The 22,214-nt window shown below is 37.8% G+C and overlaps 1 protein-coding gene and 1 long non-coding RNA gene across 8 annotated transcripts in view; one reads left to right on the top strand and one right to left on the bottom strand.

The window, feature by feature from the left end:
- LOC117175243 overlaps positions 1 to 1,369 on the bottom strand; it is a 225,958-nt gene extending 224,589 nt beyond the window's left edge. Inside the window, exon 1 of the long non-coding RNA XR_004467456.1 lies at positions 998 to 1,369. This is a non-coding gene — a long non-coding RNA (uncharacterized LOC117175243). The remainder of the gene's footprint in view (positions 1 to 997) is intronic.
- The window catches only part of LOC117175240 (heterogeneous nuclear ribonucleoprotein K), a 374,225-nt gene that overhangs the window by 188,429 nt on the left and 163,582 nt on the right, over positions 1 to 22,214 (top strand). The window lies entirely within an intron of this gene.

Raw genomic sequence — 22,214 nt, 5'->3', positions numbered from 1 at the left:
ATCGGAAGATGTTTATATTATTTTGAAAGGTAATATGAACCCCAAAATAATGTTTTTAGACTTTGTTGTTAAAAATTCTGCTGTTCTACGGTAAAATTCTACTATTCATATTTTCTTTCAAAATAATATAAACAGCTTCGGATCTTTTTTAAAATTTTCAATTTCGTCGAAAATATAACATACTTCTTTCATTGCTGAATATACAGGAACCTTTTCTATATTGATTTGTGCACTTTTTTTGCATATTTGTCTCATTAAATAAGCAGTTCCAAACTATTAAAAGAAGCAGACGAAACTTGATTTGTTTTGCGTTGTCATTGAAAACTTATAAACCATACATAACCTCGCAATCAAAACAAGATAATTTTCATCGCGAAAACATACGAGATCGTAATTCAAGTAAATTCTTAGTTCACACCACCGAAGCATTTAACAAATTGAATTTTCCTCTGTTTTTTTTTTAATTTGTTCAACAATAAACATTAAATACGGGAATTGAACTTTCATTTACAACTTGGTCCACCGTTTAACTGTACCTATGTCAATTCATCATGGCGGCCGACCAATGAAATGCGAGAATCCAAAAATGGCTCTTACGTCAATATCTTTTTCCAAACTCGTGTGTATTACTGGTTGCAAAATGGGGCTATTTGTTATACACGCAAGACCCTATGACTACAAAAATCTTGTCATTACTGCACACAAACGGACCCTGTCCGTGAGCCGCGTCTACGACCTATCCCTTTTCGTAAGAAGTCAACCAATGTTGACAATTTCGCAATAAAATTTACGGCGTTTACGCTTCGCACTGTTCTCAGGGTAATGGCATATGTTAAAAGTTTAAGTATTTATATAAAAAAGCATAATTTTTCTCATAACGTTGTTAAAATTAGACATAACTACTTTCCAGCGTCTGGGGATCTTAGCAAATTTTGAGCAAAGCTAAAAGTTCCAACTAGAAACTAGAAACTAGAAAACTAGAAACTAGAAAACTTACCTCATTTGAGTCGTCCATCCACCTCTGTTAATGACGATAACATCGAAAAAGTGATGAAAATTGTGCTTGGCTATTTGGCCGTTTTGAGGCGTCTACGTGAAGCAATTCGTCTTAAGCGGCCGGATTTTCGGGTAGACAATTTATGGATTTTTCACCACGATAATGCGTCGTCACATTCCAGCCTGATTGTGACTGAATTGTTGGCCAAACACGAAACAAAATTCATCGGTCAGCCACCATATTCTCCAGATTTGGCTCCCTGTGACTTTTTCCTTTTTTTTTAACTCAAATATCCGCTCCAGAGAACGTGCTATAAGTCAATTGATGTCATAAAAAGAAATTCGCTGAAGGAAATAAAGGCTATCTCGGTCGAGGCCTAGAAGAAGTGTATGGAAAATTAGATTAACCGTTGGCATGCTTGTATTGGAAGAAAATGACCAAGAGAAGAAAATTCGTAGACACGAAATATGCCCAAAACATGGTAGACATAACGTACATAAATTTATGTTTCATAATTATTAATACAAATAAGATGAAATAGCATAATAAAATAAATCGACCATTTTACGTTAAACAGACTATGTACTTAAATTATACATATTTCTGTATATTGATTTTTAAAGTATATTATTTTAAATTGACTTCGTAATTCTAATGTAATTTGAAATACAGTAAACTTCCACCTATGTCCTTCACTGTAAAACGTACACGCTCACGAATGCCCCCCTCGGGAGGGGCCCCTATCTCTACCGGGAGTCATCAGGATATTTGTATTCTGCAACGTTGATTGGCTGCTTCGGCGTAGTACCGATACCCCTACTATAAGCCGCCAATAAATAGATACTATCATACTATCAACAATAATAATAGGTTTCGGCACATGCGCGGTTGAAAAAGTCGCGGTACGTTAGCATGCGATTGATTAACATGGCAGATTTTTCATTTGGTTGAAATAGTAAAATTTTCCAACTAAAAATTAATATAATGGAATCAAAAACCGACTTAAATATTTCGCGGCATATTGAGTATTCCAGCACACACGGTCTTGGACGGGTAGGTTGATGTGTCAGGAAGATTAGCACAGTTGTTGATCACTGTTCAAATACGTATGAAATCTTTGACATAGGAATGCAGAAAATTTTTCCAGGTAAAATAATCTAAAAGTACAAGTAAGTTATAAAGGTCAGAATTTTCAAGTGTATCATGCTAGGATAGGTGGAACTGTCAGCCGCCAGGAAGTTTACATGATCTTTGATACCTAAATTGCACTGCAACTGCACACGACTTTTTGGAGACAATTTTCAAAATGCAACGGTAAGTTAAAAAGGCCTGAATTGTAACCTTTTCTCAAGTAAATTTGATAGTTAATCGACAAAAGAATGGAACATGACTGAGAAAATACATTCTACAGTTGAAGCATTTTACTATTCTGACATTTATGAATTACTTTTACTTTTCGAATATTTGCTCGAAAAAGTTATCAGCATTACCATGACGTCATATTAACCTTTAGCTGGCCAAATGGGGTCGTTGACGTCTAGCAACTTTTCATTTCGAATTCCCGGCCCTTTCTTGCCCGAAATTCAAACTTGTTGTGCCATATAGTGTCAGTCAGAGAGTTACTTTTTCACGTGGAATACCGATAGAAAGTCTTAGCACGTCAGTTGGGCTCTGGCAGTGGAGTGAAGTAGAGGTGTGCCGCCAACGACTCCATTGTGCCAGCGACGCACATTCTCGATTTTTTTTCGGGCTTTTTCGGTGTGTTTTTCTATTCGAAATCACTCAAAAAGGTGAGTACATAATGTTGTAGAACTGTGATTTTTTAAATAAATTTTTAAACTATAGATGCCTTACAATCTTCAGCATCGTCCGACAAGAAGACCAATGAAGGTTGTGCATTGTGCGAGCGGCCAATCTGTGAGTCGCATCGATTACTGTTCTGTCATACTTGCGCTAGTCGCAAATTATTCTGATATATGTTCTGAATGAGGCAATAAAGTGGCTGGGGTCAAAAACGTCCCAGTGTGCCAGCTATGATTGTGGCCAGGCGTAGGCCAGCTAAGGGTTAAATACGCAAATCAAACTTCCCGCTGTTCGGGCCCCTTTTTAATTGGTCAGCCCATCTCTAGGGCTTGACCGTCTAGCCCGCGTAGGGACCTTGGTGGGAGGTAAAGGAACTGCGCACGGTGAAATAAGTGCGTATAGGGTCAGGGAAACTAGGTGCGCGAGGGCATAAGTGGAAGTTTACTGTATTTGGCAAAATATATTAAGTATAATACTCGCGTATATTAATAGTAATAAACTAATATTAGATTTAATACATATTGTTGATTAAAAATAATAAATAGTGAACCAAATTTATACTGGTAAAAATTCGACTTTCGATATTTGGTGATCGACTCCCCTAATTTGTTCGTTTTCCGGAAAAAGAAATTCCGCATTTTTTTCAAACCGCGGTCAACATTAACCCGTGCTCCCGAGCTTTTGAAATTGAAGTTAAGTCACCTCATAAGAATTTTGCAAGGAATAATATTTACTTGATAAATTTGAATTTTTAATCCCCTATTGCACCTGTAGTGTGCTCCCTACTGTATTGTACCTTCCGCATTTATTGGAATAAGTATGGCAAAAATGATTTACGTAAAAAGCCTAACATCTAAGTCTAATGTATTTTTTATGTTATTGTATATAGTAGTCAATCAGCTTAAAAAGCAAAATGAAATTTATTGATACGCAGAGAGAAATTTCAAAAAACCGTGAATTAATCTCACAAAATCTCTCTATGTGTAAGAAAGCATAATTTTTTATTGCTTTTTAAATTTTCATTGGGTGCTTCCAACGAACTGCTGTGGCACTTGATTGCCCGAGCACAGACTACCTTGCCTACGCGCGAGCACCGGCCACGCTGGAAGTAAAACAATATTTTTTAACCGCTAAATTTATCGAATTAATATTTTCCAGACCATTTCTTTATAACTTTTTGTACAACTTTACCACTAGAAAATTTAGCTTGACCAAAATTCGCTCGACTCCCCAAAACTCTGGAAAATATCACTGTCCAATTTTGACAACGTTATGAAAAAAATTATGATTATAAATTTGTTTTCAAATTTTTTAAATAATTTGGTTTTTACTATAGAGTTTTTAAAATCCTTTGTACAGCATTAAGGTAGCCCAGCTTACTAAAGGACTGAAAGTTTAGCACGATTGAAATTGATATTTTGTTTTATCTCTTATCCCTGTTGAAGAAGAGGCCAAATGCCATCAAAGCTGGCATTTCTAAGGATTTTAAGAAAATATGGCATTACTTTCGGTGACAAGATTGGAATTGATGCTTTAAAACACGGGTCTTCAACGAGGGAAAATTCGGCCACAAATACTCCTAAGCCACATGTATCGTTTCCACCATGCATTCCACCATCACAAATCTCTACTCATCTATAAGGATTCAGGGAGATGTTTACTCTCGCGTCACAGAGTGAGGACTTCAGTGCCGGAGTAATGCTTTTCGTCCTTTTTGGCGTGATGCTTATGAGCATCGCGTGTAAGATCTACTGAAAATTCTCGTTTTCCACCATTCAGCCTATCAGTGCTACAACGCCTGATATTGTTCTCCAAGATCTAAAGACTAAGATAATTTACGTGATTGAATTCTCGGCACCAGCCGATGGTAGTATCACGGCAAAGGAGGAAGAAAAACGCACGAAATATCCGGCTCTTCTTTTCGAGCTGAGCAGGCTGTACCAAAACTACAAAATCCATCTTGTGGTTCTCATAATAGGCTGCCTTGGAGGTATGAAAGCTTAATTTCGTAGTCAACTCAACAAAATCCCGGCTTGTTAGCATTAGGCTCAGTTGATCGCAAGTCAGATGCAAAAGCCTGTTTTTCTGGGATCACTTCATCGGGTCCATCAGCAGTGTTCCTCCGAACATTGTACAATAGTTGGTAACTCTAAAAAAGTATCCAGAGGTGGAACCTTCACCTCCAACTGTGCCGTCTGTCGCGTGACTATATGCTTAAAGTCTTAAAAGTTTACAAAATTGGCCCAAGCATAATTGACTTTCTAAGTCATGCGATGAGGTTCTGGGGTACAAGAATCACGTATTTTGATCATGGACAACCAAGGATAACTAAATCAATACACATTACGACGGGTATATTTCAAGGAGGCTCCTTAAGTGTACTGTGGTTTCTCTTAGTGTCAAACCCATTGAGCAAAACACTAAACAGCATGTCTCATAGGTTCAGAATTCATGATAATGAGTATTGTCATCAAGTGACCATTAAAGTTAGCGAAGGAGTTCGAAAATGACATCAAGGCAATGGCAGCGGGCGAATCATATAAGTATCTGGGTATTATTGAATCTAAGAGTATCCAGCATACCGTACTTAAGAAAAGTCTCAGGACTGCCTTCATTATGAGACATTGTTAATGTAAAAAAAAACTGTGTAAGTCACAAGATATAAAATTTGCAAGACTTTTTTAACAGCAAAGGAGGTGTTGCGCTCTTCAGCACAATTTGTCAAGCGGATCTTGACTACTTGCCCGTGAATTTGTCCTCAAATCAGACCTTGAATATCAGGACAGAAACTATAGAGGAATTAAAATTAAAATGTAGACAGAGAACTATCCACGGTGACCATCAACATGAGATGGATAGTGAGGCATCCAATATTTGGCTAGGAAAGGGTGTTCTGTATCCAGAAACTGAAGGTTTCCTCATTGCGATACAGGAAAACATTTTCAGCACCAGAAATGATTGCAAACACGTGTTACATCAAGACGTGGTTAACCGGTGCCGATTATGTGGAGATACTAACGAATCCATCGAGTGCATTATTGATGGCTGTCGCGTAATGGCTAAGAGAGAATATACGCATAGACATAATTATGTAGCGGGCATTATACATCAACAACTTGTCCTAAACCTAGGACTCTTAAAAGAATGGATGCCTTTCTATAGATACTTTCCAAATCCCATTTTAGAAAACGAAGATTACATCGTATATTGGGATGTTAAAATTCAAACGGATTATTACAACCGAGCAATCAACCTGACATCTTGATGCGAGAAAAAAAAAGGTGGAGGAGTCTACATCATCGACATTGCTTGTCCACTTAACCGAAATTTGCAGTCAACCTATACAACCAAGATCCATAAGTATAGCGAGTTAAGGCATAAAGTAAAGACCATATAGTGGAATGTGAATCATGCATCTATTCATCCTATTGTCATTTCCAACGTTCGCGGCCGCTTTTTAAGTATAGCAGCGGTAAAAGACGAAGTCCAAATTACCCCATGCTCGTAATTGTGCCCCTACAACATCATCGCAGAAGGTTTCAAGCATCGTAATTAATTAACTAAGAACATCCTCATCACATCACTCACTTGACTTAGTCCGTGGGTATAATGTAAAACCGGACTCGCCCGAGTAAAAGTTTTGAAGAAAAAAAGAATCAATAATGCGGATCTAAAGGTGTTAAATTACCATCTTCGGCATTTCTATCGTGTTGATCTAATGCCCGTCTTGCCATACACCCAGGGGGAATTGGAGTCCATAGTGGAGGATCATCAGTGTAAGATCTACGGAAAATTTCTGATTTTCCAGCACTTAACGTATCCGTGGTACAAAGCCTGATATTGTCTTTAAAGATCTAAAGACCCAGATAATTTATGTGATTGAATACTGGGCACCAGCCGATGGTAATATCACGGCAAAAGAGAATGAGAAACAGACGAAATATCAGGCTCTTCTTTTAGAGCTTAGCAGGCTGTACTAACTCAAAAAAACCACGGATTGTCGCGTAAGGTCATCACCGACTGGAGACCACACTCTAAGGAAGAATTTTGTACGAAGTATTTGAGTAAAGTTTCCGTTTTTGCTTATCTTCTAGGATAGAAGTAGCAGGAGTAAACGACGTACACGTTCCGGTTGTGTCGGGATTGGTTGCTTTAAGGATAGCTCAAGGTAGCTTCTGAGAAAGCGTCTAAAGGTGACTATCGTCGTCTCTAACGCTCGCGGCCGCTGTTTAAGTATAACAGCGGTTAAAGACGAACTCGAAGAAACACTATTTTCGTAATTTTTTAGCTGCAACATAACCTGAAGAAATTTCAATCGTATTAAATGAACTTATAAAATCCTCATCACATCCGTAACTTGACTTAGTCCCTGGCCATTATGAAAAACCGGGTTAACCCGAGTAAAAGTTTGAAAAAAAATACGGTAGCTCGAAGAAAGCATCCAGAGGTGACTGTTTTCACCTTCAACGCTTGGGGCCGCATTTAAAATAGAACAGGGATACAGGGCGAACTCTAAACTACACAAATGCTCCTAATTTTATACCTACACCATCATCGCAAACGATTTCAAAAATCGCATTAAATTGACTTATAACATCCTAACCTCTTCAGTTACTTGACATACTCATTGGATCTGATCAAAAAACCTGATTCACCCGATAAATAGTTTTAAAAAATAATAAGGGCTCCGGCTCTTGCAGTCAGCCTCGTTCCATTTGGGTAGTTGAGAGTGGCAATAGAACCGAACCGAGGGTACGACCAGGCAATGGCCCCGGCCAAATGCAAGAACATCGTTTAAACGTTCGGACCAACTCAGAAGGGACATCCTTGTCAGGCAAGGAAGCTTACCAACGCGAACAAAAGAAAGATCCTCCAGCGAATATACTACCTGTTACATCAAAACAACTTTAGCAGATATCCGATGATGCCAACATGAGAACTAGGAGGTCAAAAATCCATCAAAAAGTCTTTCTCAGGATGGAAAAATTAGCCTGTCTTGTCGTACGCCCAAGGGGAACTGAAGTCCTTTGTGGAGAATGATCCGTGTAAGACCTACTGGAATTTCTCATCTTACACAACTCAACGTATCATTGCTATAAAGCTAGATATTGTCCTCAAAGATCTGAGGAAGCTGTACCAAGGCTACAAAGTGCATCTTGTGGTTCTTATAATCGACTATCTTGGAGGTATGAAAGCTTCATTTCTTATAAAACTCAAAAAAATCCCTTTTTGCAAGCATCAGACTCAATCCATCGCGAGCCACATGGAAAAGGATTTTCGTCTGGGGTCACTTAATCTGGTCAATGAGCACTGTTCCTCTTAACATTGTGCAAAGGTTGGTATCTCTAAAAACAGCATCAATAGGTAAAACTTTCACCTTCAATTGTGCCGTCATCCGCGGCTAGTGTCTGCACTCTAAGAAACAATGTTTTACGAAGTATCGTGTATAAATTTCCTGTTCTTGTTTACCCTCTTGGATAGAAGGAGCAGGGGTGGACGGCTTAGACGTTCCGGTTGCGTCGGGATTGGTTGCTTTAAGGGCATGTGATACTTTGTCTTCTGGTAAATCAGGTTCAGTTCCCCCGGCTTTTTGTCCACAAAAATTAAAATGTTTAAAAACTGAATTCGGAGATACTATAAAATAGTATAACGGACATTCCAGAACTTTTTTTAGGGATAATAACAAAGACATTTTATTTTTCTAAATAGAAATTTGATGCATTGGTACTATTTGGAGGTTCGGATCGGTTTTCAACTCTGCTATTCCGAAAATGTAGGTCTCTGTCGTACTGATGCTGTCGGTAGCCACTACGACATTATTTATGAAATAAAATTCTCATTTTCTACAAACAGGGTAAGTTCCGGTACATTAGGTACTATGCTTTTTGCTTGTCCCAAGTTCTAGGCTAAATATATTTTGTAGTTTAGAAGTAAAGCTGGTTAGAATTTTAGAACAAATAACTTCAAAATACACACACATTAATCAAATTTAGCAAAATTGAATTTTTTTCAAATTATTCCACAAACAAAGAGTTTGGGGCGTCCGTTATCATGGCAAACAAAATCAGGGCAATCAACACCTATTTCATCCCTGTCCTCGCGTACTCCTTCGGGCTCGCAAATGGTCTAACACCGGCCTTGAAAGGTTAAACAGAACCGTTCGTGTAGAAATGACGAAGCACCGAATGCAACACATTAATTAAGCATTTGAAAGGGTAGTTTTATTACATTAAAAAAATTCTATTATTTTAAAAAATTAATTTATTTTTTTTAAAGGGCTGGTCAAAAATGTTCAAATCACATCAAGAAGGGTTCGAACTTTTCGGTTGTGTGGGGACATTTATAGCTTCACTGCAGCGACCTTAGCGTATATAATATAAATAAAGATCTTAATTTTATCACTATAGTGACGCAACCAGTGACCCACTAAAAACACCACCCTTTCTCCTTGGCAGAGATCCTCCCGGAACCGCTTTCGCATTACTTCAGGGGGTTTCCGTTTTCTTCACTATAAAAGTGCCTGCTGGTTTTTCTGTTTTTCTACCGATTTCTCTGCTTCTTTACTCTTTTTACTTCCGCGATTTCCGCTAAGCGGCTGCCTCTCGGAAGGTTGAGCACCTTATTGTACCTGGAAGATGGTCTGTCCTTGGTTCTCCCTCCTTTCTACTGCAGAGATAGTAGTGTGGCTTGCCGTCACACTCCCTAGCTCTGTACCGCTATTTTTCGTATCTCCAACAACACGTTGTACGATCTCGACCTATGCATTTCGCTGACAGGTGGCCGTAACTTTGACAGCAATAACAACTTGTGGTCTCAGTCTTCTTACGTACCCTGCTGGAGACCCACCCCACCTTCAAGTGTCCGGGTCAAGTTAGACTTGGACTAACTGTTCACTTAACTCCACAAAAGCCTTCAGATTCCCCTGAAGGCCTTGTTCGTCATGTTCACTTTAACCTCTCCTAGCTATTTCTCCTTGAAGTGTGTCTTTAAGGCATCCCTAAACTCCTCGTCCTTCGTCATTTTATCTAAATCTAAGATTTCGACTTCAGATCTTGGTTTTCGAATCCTTGAGAACTTCAGCGTAACTTTGTTCCTGTGCCGGTTTCACCAACATCGCTTCCGGTCGAGCGCATCTGGGGGCCTCCTTTTTCCTTATCTGCTTAGGGGGAAATTCCACCCTCTGCTCTTTTATCACTCCTGCTGATGTCCGCGCTTCAATGATGCGGGTCCTCTGCTCCTTCGCTGGTGGTCTTTGGTCTGTTCTCTTTTGGGGACTTGAGTTGGCTCTCTCGCCATCTTTCCAGGTGCAAGGGCTACTTCCCTCTGAGTTCCCTTTCGAGATGTGTCCTTCACGCCTGCAGTCTTCTTGGTTTCTCGTACATTTTTTGCAAAAAAACTCGCCAATCAGTTTCGAAACTATTTTAACAGCATGCTAGATGTTGCACTTTACAACACAATCTGTAAAGCTGTTCTTGACTACAGTCCCTTGAATTTGTCCTTAGAAGAGGCCTTGAATATCAGGACAGAAACCATAGAGGAATTAGAAATGCAACGGAGACAGAAAGTCATCCACGGTGAGCACCCTAAAATGTTAGATCCAAATTTTGATAGAAGGCTCAGCTAAAGTTTGAAATGAGTAAAAAAATGAACTCTTCCAGAAGCCTGAAAATAAATACCAATGCATTCAGGTAATCCGGTAGCTGGGGAAAGTGGCGAAAAGTGTCCCTCAAATGGCACTGATACTGATGGCTTCTTTTATTCGTGCAAGAAAACAAAACGTAGGAAAAACAATCGCTAGTAACCAGTTATTTAATAATTTTGAACCTTTATTTCGTACGTCATTCTATTATTAAAATTTTTTCACTCATCTCAAACTTTATCTGAGCTTTCTATCACACTTTGGGGTTGAGATAAGGTCCTCCTCTATAATTAACCGAGTAAGCTACTATTATTTAAATGTAGGACGGTGTAATGAATAGAGAATTTGTTCGCAAATAAAATTATCTTCGCAGTGAAGTTTTTTAGTAGAGCGGTCAACATTTTTGAAACCTATAGTAATTCTGCCCGACAAATGCAGTCTTTATCACCTCTAAGAAAATTGTATGAAAGCAACTGTTTCTATATTAAAACCGAAATTGTGAATTACAAAAGTACTGACACATTGTACAAAATTACCATTTATTAAAAATATTTGTTCGGCCCATGTGGTGAACACTAGTGTAGCAAGGGAGTTGTTCAACTCTGGAGAGTCGTGGGAACGGTACCCACCTTGAACTGTAGGTCCCCCTCCCACCACCAAGTAAGTGTATTGGGGGTGGGAGGGGTGTAAAGGAACAGGAAAGAAGGTACAAGAAAAATGTAAACTCTGAGGGCACACATTCGAAGCTTTCATTCCATATAAATAGCTTCTACTTCTTTGTTTCACATTCAACATTCATAACAAAGACTGATTGATGGTTGAATTACTACGTCAAGCGCCGTTGGGAAAATTCCAAGGTACCTGACTGACCCAGAATCTGTAGCTGAAATTACTTTATTTGCTCGCAGTACCTGGGAAGATGTCGGGCTGCTGAACCTAATTTTTTCAGACGAAGATCCTTTGGTGTTGAAAAGTTACAAAATCTCTGATTAAACCGTTAGTTCCCATCGTTTATAAGGTACTTCTTAAAGTCATGCAATGTATTATTTTCTGAAAATCATAAGTGTAAAAAATGTATAAATTTTGTGACGGTTAAAAAGCTCTTTTATAACATCAATTCTTATCATTCCACTTTAAGTCATGATTTTTTTTTTCTAAAAATCATTAAAAGTTCAAGTAAGTTTCATCTTCGGTGGCATTTTTCTTTTTTTAAGTAGGTAAGAGTTCGTCGTTAAAATTGTCCGTTGTCCGAGTTTGCCGTCGAAATTAGACATTGTCTGGTGTCTTCCCTATATAAAAAACTACATAAAATACTTTTAAAACGTCAATTACTATCATGCCGTCAGAAGTAATGCATTATTTTTAGAAATTGAGAAGTTCTAGTTATCAGCAAAAATAATTCTAGTCAGGCGTTAAAATGAAGCCTTGACTTTTTGATTCCTCGAAGTAAAAACTAACCAAATGACTTATGAAACAAATGCCTCATTCCCATGATGCCGACGGTATGCTGAAATGAAAATGATACTGTCTTGACACGCCCAAATTAAACCGTGCGTGCCTGACTTAAATCCAGTCGTTTTGAGGATAGGCAACGTTAGTTCATATCTCATCCACTGATCCTTCACATTTCTGTAGAAGATGCTTTGGATCCTCTTGTTAAGGAGTGATTCACGGAAGATTTTCTCCTGTGCTTTCTTGATCCGCGCCTTCAGCAGTGATTACTCGAGATAATTAATGTTTATGCATTTTGCTCACTCCCGATATTGAAGTCAAGGACAAGTGTTTTAGCAGCCTCCCGCGTTGCTTTACACAGTAACGCTCCTTTTCCAACTTCTTCGTGCTTCCTGACCATTTGAAGAAAAGGTTCTCGTCCATTTGCTCGTCCTTCGTCAATGCATCCACAACAAATGAATAGAGTACTACCTCTATTAGCATGTAGATACAAGTGTATACATGTGTATACAAGCATGTTCTTTGCAGATACTTTGAACCTCGATGATAATTCGGAGCACCAAATCTGTCGGAGAAGACAATTTTATCTGCATGCGAGAAAATTCTAAATACATGTTACGTCCTGAATGCGGCTTTGTATCACGACCAGGGCCAATTTGTCGTACAGCGCTTCTATCGCATTTTATAAACCCAAACTTCATTCCAATCTCTTGAGTGTACTTAATCATAATCTCTATAGCTAGATCTATTTTCTCTTTATTTTGAGCATATATCTTGAGGTCATCCATGTAAAATACATGAGTGATCGTATGGTTTTTATTTTCAAAGTTTGCCGCAGAAATATCCTTGGGAATAGCGTAATGCAAAAGATAGTTGTTAATTGTGACGTTGTTAGTCGTCACGCGATGTTTTCCAGATGAGATAGTAAATCTGGTTTTCTAGAGCGGCATCTATCTTTCTATGCTCTTCACGATGTATGGATGAACCTTTAAACTTTCCAACAGACAGATGATAAGTCTATGTGAGGTTGAATAGAAAGTTTTCCGATAGTCAAACGAGGCGTTTGATAGGTAGTGCTGGTAGGATACTCCGTTTTTGCAAGCACATCTGTCGATGATTAGGTTCTCCCCAACATCCTGCTATGTCTTTCTTTGAGCCGCGTTTTTTTCACGTCTCTGGCCTGACGCCGCAGAAGGGTTCAAGGGGGTCAATTTTTTCCAAAGCAAGATCCGAAGACTCACTGTAGCTTATTCGGTCTCTGCTGGGGGCTTAGAGGTCAGTGTTCGGGTATCCAACGCTGCAGGGATACGGAGGATCGCTTTCCTTCACGGCCGAAAATCAACCTCAGGGCCCGCTGTTTCCGAGAAGGCTTATGTAGGAGAAATTGGGGAGGACTTTGACAAACTGGGTAGGATGGCAGCCCCTGATCCGTAAATGTATCCCTTTTGTGAGAGCGCCCCCTAACGGTTCGAGTGAGGCTCTTCTTCTTATTATTAATGACGGCCTTACCGTCAACGAAAGTAATATCCGCCCCTGGAGTGGGTGGTCGGAGGACCTTCTCTAGGGAAGCCGTCCCATTCGCTTCAGTACAATCTACGTGAATGACGGACGATCTAGGAAGAGTTAGATGGGAAAGACGGATCGGAGAGGTCTGGAGGTCTAAAAAATCATTTTCTCCGAGGGGTTGCGTCGAGGTGCCCGAAATCCGCGAACTAGGACCCTCTGAGAATGAAGAAAAATCAGGCAGTGGAGACTGAGAGGCTTGGGTGAATTGAGGTGGAGACAAATAGGATTCGTAAATTAGGAAGAACTCATAGGAATGGGACACTGAGAGGGTACTGCCGTTATACCCCGGGCAAGTTGGATCATACTCCTCATCGGGAGTGAAACTTTGTGATATGGGGGAATCTGTACCTGGTTTCGTGGATGGATGGGCCGCAAGATAGGCACGTCGCCATTTGTCTAGTTGGGCTCGCCTCCTTTTCCGTCCTGGGGGACTAACCACCTGTACTCCGGGTGGAGCGTTCCGCTGTTCTTCAAACGCCTTCCAGCGTTGCTCATTTCGCCTTTATGAAGACTCGGTTTCCTTTTCGCCGACTCTATCTGTATCTACACATAGCTCGAATATAGACATTTATCCCCCTTTGTTTGCCCACTCGAAAAGTATAAGAAGAACCTTTATCCTAAGAAAGGACCGTAGGATAGTAGATTAAGAAGCCCAAAAAGAACTTCGATCCTAAGAAAGGACCGTAGGATAGTAGATTAAGAACCCCAAAAAGAATCTCGATCCTAAGAAAGGACCGTAGGATAGTAGATTAAGAAGACGAAAGAGAACCTCGATCCTAAGAAAGAACCGTAGGATACTCGATGTAAAAGAATGAAAGGAACCTCGATCCCCAGAAAGAACCGCAGGACATTAGAAAAAAATAAAAAGAACCTAAGGCGGAAATCAACGATAGTTTACCTGCGATCACTTAAGACCACCTCCTGTGGTGGACCGGCGGAATCTCCAAGCAGCTCTAAGGGCTGTAACGTCTGTCCAAGTTATTTGGTTCAGGGGAGCAACCAAGAAGTAAAAAGACCAGGCGAATCGTTAAAATAGGAAGGCTCTTTATTGTTTTTGTTCAAGATGAACGTCACAGAAGAAAACTCGGTTCCGAAGGCGAACGCGATCCTCGAGGAAAAAACATAAACGTTTACGACCCGGAGAGATGCGATTATGGTTTGATAGCTCAGGCCAGGCTCACTTGCTGTACTTATCTTAGCGCGAGAGAAAAAAACCTTCGTTCGCTAAGACGTCCCAGCGATAACTGAATCGCAAGTCGGCTACTGTTTCTCGTTTTGCCTATGACGTTCGAGCGGTGGCCAGACTTGTTACTAGTAATAGTTTCTATCAACACCACTAGTGGTGTTGTTGGTGGGCGGAAATTATTCAAATATATAGAACGCTCATTGTGACGAATGGCCAAGAAAATATTTAAAAACTAAATATTTTTAGATGTCGGTTAAAAAAACACTAAAAAATGTTTTTTAGCGGGCGTCAGGCCACACCGGATTTGAAGTCGTGTGACGTCACACAATGTGTTCCAAGTCATGAGGGCGCCTCATGTTTCGTTTGAATATTCGAAATTTTTATGAAATATTAAATAAAAAATTATTAGGAAATATTAAATAAAAAATTTTTGATTTTAATTTCACATTTACATTTTTTGGCAATCAAAGTTCATTAAGAAAACTTAACTGTAAGGCAAAAAAATTTTGTAAATGACCCTATTGACAGGTGCGTCTTCAAAGATGCAGCACTCCACGAGCGCTGCCTGTCAATGGTCTAGATTGGCTACGGCAAAGCTTTCGATTCAGCCTCTGATAAACTTATCATCCGTCTGTTAAAAAGCTTGAAACTTTATCTACACATAGTGAGCTGCATAGAGAGATTAAAGACCTTTAGAACACTAGATTCACTGTCGCTCCTGGTCTTTCAGGGTGACACCATGAGCCATATGCTGGATAGCTGCATCACGTTGCCCAAGATTGCGACATGGTCCTGATGCTTAGTTTTCGGGGACTTTCAATTTAAGAAAATATCAGAACCAAAACCGTTCATATATTGAAATTCGATTGCATTTTATATGGATGACCTAAAAATCTATGCTTCTAGTTAAAAGTCAGTTCATGGTTATTTAAATCTCGTCAATGGGTACACAAGAGAGATTGGTATGGACTTTGGATTGGGAAAGTGTGCCAAGATTCAGCTGAAGCAAGAATAAAATACTAGCGTTCTCTGTGACCCTGAGCTTCTGTGCAAGAATATTATTAGGTATCTTGACTCTGGGAGCCATATTTAGGATATGGCATCATTTAAGTAGTCTCTCCGAAGTAGTTACAAGCGTCTTCTTCGACAAATTTTACCATTAGCGAAGAACGAACTTACGGCCCTTTGTATCGCCAAGCCTTAGATCAGAGATATTCAGAAGAGGCTGCATATCAATTCGTCCATTCCGCGATTATACTAACTACTTCGTCAAATAGGGCGCGGACTTCTAAATCTCCAGTGTCTTTAGAACTGAATTATTCTGGGTACAGCTTACATTGTCGCAAATGAAAGAGGTCTTCTCCTAAAAATGGCCCAAGTAAACCGTTATTTTCTTTATAAAATTATATAACCGAAAAAATGTTTACCTACTGATAAATTATCATCGTAGGAGGTCCATGCAGATATACTGATATCACTGTCCTAAAAAAATAACACTTTTTTGTTTTCAGAATGTTTCTGGTCATTTTCGATAGATTTCTTGAACGCTGATTCGGAATATGATAAAAATTTTCGATCACGTCAGGTTTTTGAGAAAAACTGGGTCAAAGGGTCGAAAAAATGCGTGTTTGATCACATTTGAGTGCCCTTAAAAAATAAATGAGGTGATCGGATCTTCAATGTGGACTTAAATCTGATAACTGATAGATAAGAACAGTGACGAGGATTAAATTTTCAATAGTACGTACTATTTAGCTTACGGTCGATGGGCCATGAAAAGAGCCGATTCTCTTGTGCACCTAAAAAGAGCCAAATAAAATCCTGGGTAAAAGCAATAGATAAATGTTGAATGATTGAAATTTGATTTTTGACTTTGGACATGTGCTAAGTTTACCATTAGTGCTAGGAAGATACCAATTTAATTAACTGAGTGGAAAACCTTTGCCCGAAATGTAATCAATATCCAACGTTGAAGAGTTAAGTATTTTTTTCGAATTAAAATTCTGAAACAGCATTCTGAAGCAGCACTTTTCTCGGTCCAGATTTTTGGTTGATTCAAAACTTCATCGTATAAATAAGTCGTTGTTAGATTACACGATATATTCAAAAAGTTAGGAGACTGATTTTTTTCTGAGAGTACTTAGGGCAATACGGTTTACCCTCTGCATAAATGGTTACCCTGTTTCATTCTGAGATAAACGCACTTTGGTTCATCACAATAAATTCAGTCGCTTGTGTGCAGTGTACGTTTGAAATTATTAAGATTTTTTACTTTGTCACAATTTCGGGAAAGGAACTGCGATTAAAATTTTTTTTCAAACTGGGTAAAAGTGCTTCAGCAAACGTAAAATATGTTACAAACTGCTTATAGAAATGGATGCCTCGTGCGAAGCAAAGTTTTTTCATTGGCACGCGCGTCTTCAGGATAACCGAGAATCGCTTGAGGACGGTCCACTATATAAGGGCTTCCAACTAAAGCGCCACGAACGAGAACGTCGAAAATGTGCGTGCACTCTTGCAAACAATCACCTACTGACTATTGAAGTGTTATCAGAGGAACTTTAAATTAGTGTAGGTAATGTTCGCGTCATTGTATATGACGTCCTCGGCAAAATAAAACTCTACGCGAAGTTCGTACACCATTCTATAACACCTGAGCAGCAAGAACAGCGTGTTTTGACGGCAATAGATTTCATTCAATGCGCTGATGTCAGTCGTACTTTTTGAGGAACATTAAAAAGTATTGCACGTTTCTAAAGCACTTTTAACTAGTTTGAAAAAAAATCTTAGTCGCGGCTCTTCATTGTATCCCGAAATTGTAACACACTAAAAAATCTTAAGAATTTCTAACGTACATTGTATACAAGCGACTGAAGTGATTGAGATGAACCAGATAGCATTGGCCTCAGAATAAACCAGTCATTATTCCATTCAGAGACTGAACCTTATTGCTCCTGTTCATAAAGCAATTAATCTATTTGCCTGTCCGTTTAAAAATTATGATGATACGTGCCATTTACAACTATTGCAGTTGAATTTCGGTAAACTTATACATGGTCTGAAAAACTTTTCTAACTATTAACTTATGAAGGGAAATAACATATTGCAGTTATTCTAATTTTTAATTCATTAATGCAAATGATAAATCATAAGAATTGACGAGAAACGTAGACTTCGAATATAATATTTCTTATTAGTGATTGTTTAGCCCACAATCTCGGTCCGCGATCCAACTCAACAGTCTCGCAATTCTACACTCTCCTTCAACTATTTTATAACAACTCGACGCTATCAAGCAACCTTGTATAAAATAAAACTGTGTATGTACTTTTCTAACATTCGGCCATCCTTGAAAGATGCTTGGTCCCCAAGCATAAACGAAACTTACATAATTGCTTAACCATTATACCTGGACTAATTTATTAATAATAAACAAAATCGTTTAATTTACTCGGTTTCCGTCTTTCTCTAACAGGTCTTAAATTTCTAATAACATTAAATTCTGGATTCTTTTCAACTAGAGTAAAATTCTCTTTTTTGCCTTTTTCAAGGCCCTCCTTACTAGTTTTATCGACGTTTGATTCTAAAAATTCAATAGAATCTTCTTTTTCTTTTAAATTTTGAATATTCTCATCTTCTGAACTAAAATTGCTGTTTACGTCTTCATTCAAATTTGGTCGCCAAATTTGAATTTGACTGACATGCGTAGTAGTCGGGAGTATTTTTACCTTTACAATATAATTTCTGAATTTTATACGTGTCCGATGGTAACTTCGCAATAATTACACTTGGTCCTTTCTTTCTAAATTGAAATTTAGGCGACTGACCTGTTGATGCATTGTTAGTTTTAACAAAAACAATGTCTGCTATTTCAGATTTAATTTTAGTATTACGGTTCTTATCGTAACGATATTTTGCAGAATTTTTCGTTATCATTCTAATGTGACCGTCTTCATAACGCGGTACAAAACCATATACAGCTTCAAACGGAGCACAACCCGTTGATTTACAAACTAACGAATTCAAATCAGATTCTAATTTCCTTACATCTTGATCCCATCTAAGTGCTTCATTGTCCAAAAGATTTGATTGTAAAGCAGGTAAAATAGTCTGATTCAATCTCTCAACTTGCCCATTGTCTTGAGGATGCCTACTTGAATTTAACGTATGCTTGATACCAAATCTTTTACACAATTCTTCGAATTTATTATAATCAAGATATAAAAGATGTTGCAAAACGATGTTATTTGTCTGAGTGTTCTAATAATTAATAATTAAAACAATGGATAAGATGTTAAAAATGACAAACTTCACACCATAGGATTAAGGTGTTGAAAGAATTCTTTATTCACATTTTTTGACGTTTCGAAAACTGTACGTTTTCCTCATCAGGATTCAATTGTTCTTTAAGTTATCTTTATTTCAGGTTAGTAAATTAAACAAATTATATTGTTTATTAAAAAAAACATTACACCACAAATATAAAAAAAGGCAGTAGATAACTTTAGAAACTACTCTCGTTTGAGAAATGGAGCAAAACGTATTTTTGTTTCCATCTCACCAAAGTGTAGTCTCTAAAGTTATCTACTGCCTTTTTTATATCTGTGGTATAGTATGTGTTTTTGAAAAATAAACGATATAATTTATTTAATTTACTAACCTGAAATGAAGATGACTTAAAGAACAATAGAGAAAGGGAGAATTGAGGATACATAATAAATACTCGACATGATGTAAGGAAATTTTATATATACGACTCTATCCTGATGAGGAAAAGTATAATTCTCAAAACGTCGAATAATGTGAATGAAGGATTCTTTCGACACCTTAATCCTATGGTCTGAAGTATGTCATTTTTAACATCTTATCCATTGTTTTAATTATTAATCGAAGTCATTAGCTGTGAAACTAGTACCCCTGTCTGAAATGATTCTCTGAGGTGAAACAAATCTATAAATAAATTTTTCAACCCTCTTGATCATCGTAGGCGCTTTTGTATCCTTGTCTGTATACAATTGACAATATTTTTGTAAATTACATATAATTACAAGGATATACTTATTCCCACGAGTTGAAGTTACAAATGGCCCAAGATGATCAATGTTAACAATCTCAAATGGTCATTTTCCGGGAAGAATAGGATGCAATTCTCTGGCTTGCATTCCTACCATCCTATTTGCTAAAAAAGATCTAATGTGCATTTTTACATATCTTCGCATTCCTGGAAAATAAAAATATACTCTAATTCTCGATACCGTTCTATCAGTTCCCAAATAACTAGACAAATCGTGGTACTTAATTGATAGCGCTTTACGCATGGCTGTTGGCGCCACATACAATTCCTTATTTTTATCTTTGTAATCGATTTTGTATAGTAAACCATCTCTTAATATGTTATCTTGATACTCATCTTTCTCCGCTCGTGTACGTTCACTTTCAAATTTTTCTAAAATGTTTATTTTCCTGACTAATTTTTCATCAACTGTCTAGTACATCAAGATCTCATCTTCGCGCATCGAAATATTTAAAACCGCACTTGGTTCTACAGCCTCTTCTATCGGTGCTCTAGATAATGCATTTACGTGCTGCATATTCTCAGCTTTGCGATGGTGTATATCAAAATCAGCGAGAGAACGGAATAAAATAGAATAATTTTGAATAAAATAGATGAATTTTCAAACAAGATGAATAATTTTCTACAAAATTTCAACCAAATATTCAAATTATCAAGCAAAAAATTTTATTTGAAAAAAAATCCAATGTTCAAACCAATAATTGATTACCAAAACATTCGGAATTTAAAAAATCAAACTTGTTACAACAACAACAAAAAACTCATTTTGAACAAAATAGATCAATTTTCAACGATAAACGGTTACATTATTACTTTAAAAATAAATTGACAACAAATAAAAAGTTTTGAGCAAAATAGTTTTAATTTTCAACAAAAAGAGAAAAAGAATTTAAAACTTAAATAGATGCGTTTTGAAATAAGAAGAATAATATTTGTTTAAAAAGAGGAATTTTCAACTGAAAATGATAATTGCTATAAACAAAAAAATTACTTTTTACACTAAAAATGAAACAGTTAAATGTTCAAATCAAAAAATCAATTTTGAATAAAAATAAAATGATCTAATTTACAACAGTAGAGTTAAGTTTTGAAACACATTAGTAAATACACAAAAAACAAGAATAGTATTCTAACAAGAAGATGAATTTTCTACGCAATAAATTATTTTTCAACTAAAAACAACAAATTTTCAAGCGAACTGCCGCGCGGCAGTAATTTTCCGGTCACTGCTTTACGGCATAATGGCATGTATTTTTGCCATCTTTTTACCATCATATTTTCACGTAATATTTTCGACTCGAGAGAATTCTGCCGGTGTTTTTACATTTTTTAGGCCACGATATTACACGAGAACATACGTTGATGGTTGTAAAATGATTTGAATGTTTTTTTTAGTTGCAAATAAACAAAGTTTACGAACTACTGATTTATAAGAACTACGGATTTTTCAAACAAACAACAATCATTTTCCACGAATTAAGATGGAATTTCTTTCACAAGATGTCTATCTGGGGGTTTTCACTAGAGATGGGACGAGCAGTACTTCGGCTACTGCTTGCCCTCAGACAGGCAGGTCGTCCTGCTCGCCGGACTCGAGCTCTAAACTTCGGCTCCTGCTGCCTGCGGCCGCCGGAGGAAGCAGTAGACAGTAACTTCGGCCGGATTTCTACTGCGTTTTTTATCCTACTGCAAACTTCGGCATCAATTACCTGAAGCCATGAACCCTTTTTTCTGCGTCTTCTTACTCTTTTTTTTTTTAACGCTTTATTTTCTTTTCCCATTGTGTTTAGAATTCAATGTCAGCAATTCAATATTGAGAAAATGAGAATTACAAAAAATGTTTAATAACGAAATTATATTTACTTTTAATGAATTAAAATTAATTTGAAAGGGGAAGGAAAGAATGTAGAGGAATGCAGGGGGATCACTCTCATGTCAGTCGGCTATAAAGTATATGCAGAAATCCTAAGAAATAGGTTGGAGAGTCAGGTAGAATAAAAAGAAAGTATCCCACATAATCAGACGGGCTTTAGAAAAGGAATGGGAACTATAGACAACATCTACGTACTTAACTATTTAGTTAACAGAAATTTGGGGAGAAAGCAAGGGAGGCTAGTCGCTTTGTTCGTAGATTTCAAAGCAGCGTTTGACTCAGTGAATAGAAAAGTACTACGGCAGGCAATGAAAGAGAGGGGAGTAGAGGAAAAGTTAGTGGAGAGGATAAAGGAAATTTTTACTGAAACCAGGATTAGGGTGAAAATAGGAAAGAAAAAAGGGCAGGTTTTCTGGACAAGCCGAGGTCTAAGGTAGGGGTGCCCTTTGAGTCCGTTACTATTTAGTATCCTATTGGCAATCTTAGAGGAGAAGCTAAAGGAGAAAGGGAAAGAAGAAACGACTTTGGGTAATAGCAAACTATACTCTCTAGCATACGCGGACGATGTAGTTCTATTAGCAGATGATGAGAAGGGGATGAACCTAATGATGATAATCTTCGAAG

The sequence above is a fragment of the Belonocnema kinseyi genome, chromosome 6, assembly GCF_010883055.1.
Source record: "Belonocnema kinseyi isolate 2016_QV_RU_SX_M_011 chromosome 6, B_treatae_v1, whole genome shotgun sequence".
NCBI lineage: Eukaryota > Metazoa > Arthropoda > Insecta > Hymenoptera > Cynipidae > Belonocnema > Belonocnema kinseyi.
This window is presented reverse-complemented; position numbering and strand designations above follow the sequence as displayed.